This window comes from Aplysia californica, unplaced genomic scaffold (genome assembly GCF_000002075.1).
Source record: "Aplysia californica isolate F4 #8 unplaced genomic scaffold, AplCal3.0 scaffold00482, whole genome shotgun sequence".
In the NCBI taxonomy this organism is placed as follows: Eukaryota; Metazoa; Mollusca; class Gastropoda; order Aplysiida; family Aplysiidae; genus Aplysia; species Aplysia californica.
This window is the reverse complement of record NW_004797752.1, coordinates 272,666-274,050: the sequence shown is the minus strand read 5'-3', so window position 1 is coordinate 274,050 and position 1,385 is coordinate 272,666. Positions and strand designations below refer to the sequence as shown.

The following is a 1,385-nucleotide window of genomic DNA, read 5'->3' as shown; positions in this document are numbered from 1 at the left end:
TAAATGAATAGATAGATAAATAAATGAATAAATAAATGAATAAATAAATAAAACAGAGTGAGGGAAGAAAAAAAAAACGACATGTTATGACTAACTTTCAGTTGCAACGACACAAGTAATCCACATCTGATATACTTCAAGAGACGGATGACTCATGATATATTATTTCTGTGGCTACCAAACAGGTTCATTAGTCAAAGATCAAGATAGCCGCACAGTCATTTCTCTATGGTAGCAAAACAATGGTATCACCAGTGGGTTCAAGTCTATGAAGTACGTTGTATCGACCCAGCCGGCTGAGCCTCCGCCCTTATCGAGTATTATATGTACGTGTTCATGTAATCCAATTGACTACATATTTGAAGGTGAAACTAGTATATTTTAACTACAAATTAGCCGTTGAAAAGACCTTTTTCGCATGAAAGGGTTTGCAGAGCGATTTGTGTCGTTCGGGGGGTCCCCTGGGCTTCAGTGGATTTACGGCCCTGAGTCTGAGTGGGGGCCCCAAATGTGTCTATATTTAGTAACACACTTTTCTCCAGCCGCAGAGACCATAATCATTGGTGGCAGCCAGTGGCAGGGACCCGATTTCTTAATTTAGTAACATAATTTATTCGGTTGTATGATTGGGCGGAGATAATTTCGCACGCTTATTTTTAGCATCGGAATCACCTTTCTCGGAAAAGACTGTTATTCAGTGTTCGCTTGAACCCGCGGGAAAATTGTTTAAATACGAGTGCTGGTAACAACCTCTGCACTACGACAGCGACAACTTCAGCAAGAAGACTTTTTTTCCTGCACTATCTGAACAGTTGACTCCTGGAGAAACGACTACCTGCTTTTGCATCTTCGTCGACACTGTCTGCTATACGGATTCCAACAAGCTTTGCTCACATCGTTGATACGACCATTGCAAGATTTGAGCTTTTCCAGTCTACTAATTGTGAGTATAACAAAAGAGTGTAATAAGAGACTTATGTTCTGCGCATTGTTTCTAATATTCTGATTTGTTAGAGCACATGGAACGTTGCATAAACTTAAATTGTTAGAACATCTCAGTATGTAGCCGTCCATAATTTAATAATCTAGCAAATAGATCAGGGAAGGATAATCTGTTTGAAACATTGATATTGATTTACTGTTATTCAAGAATGCTAATTTGAAAGCAAATATCAAACATGTCTTAGAAACTTACATAAGTTCATGATATAGAAAGAATGGTAATATAATCGCATTGACTCTGAAGTGTACTACTACTGCTGATAAATATTATTGTACCATATATAGAACCTAAGGTCCTTTACAAAACTAAACGTACTCTTGAATAACGTGCATTCAGAAATTTAAAAAAAAAGAAAAAAGAAAGAGAAAGCGAGTGATATATA

The 1,385-nt window shown here is 37.3% G+C and overlaps 1 protein-coding gene across 2 annotated transcripts in view; it reads left to right on the top strand.

Moving 5' to 3' along the window:
* Positions 1-67: 67 nt before the first annotated feature.
* Positions 68-1,385, top strand: part of LOC101858295 (actin-5) — a 4,675-nt gene continuing 3,357 nt past the window's right edge. For both annotated transcript variants that reach the window (XM_005105628.3, XM_005105627.3), the window contains exon 1: positions 68-943. The gene's annotated coding sequence lies outside the window, so the exon portion shown is untranslated. The remainder of the gene's footprint in view (positions 944-1,385) is intronic.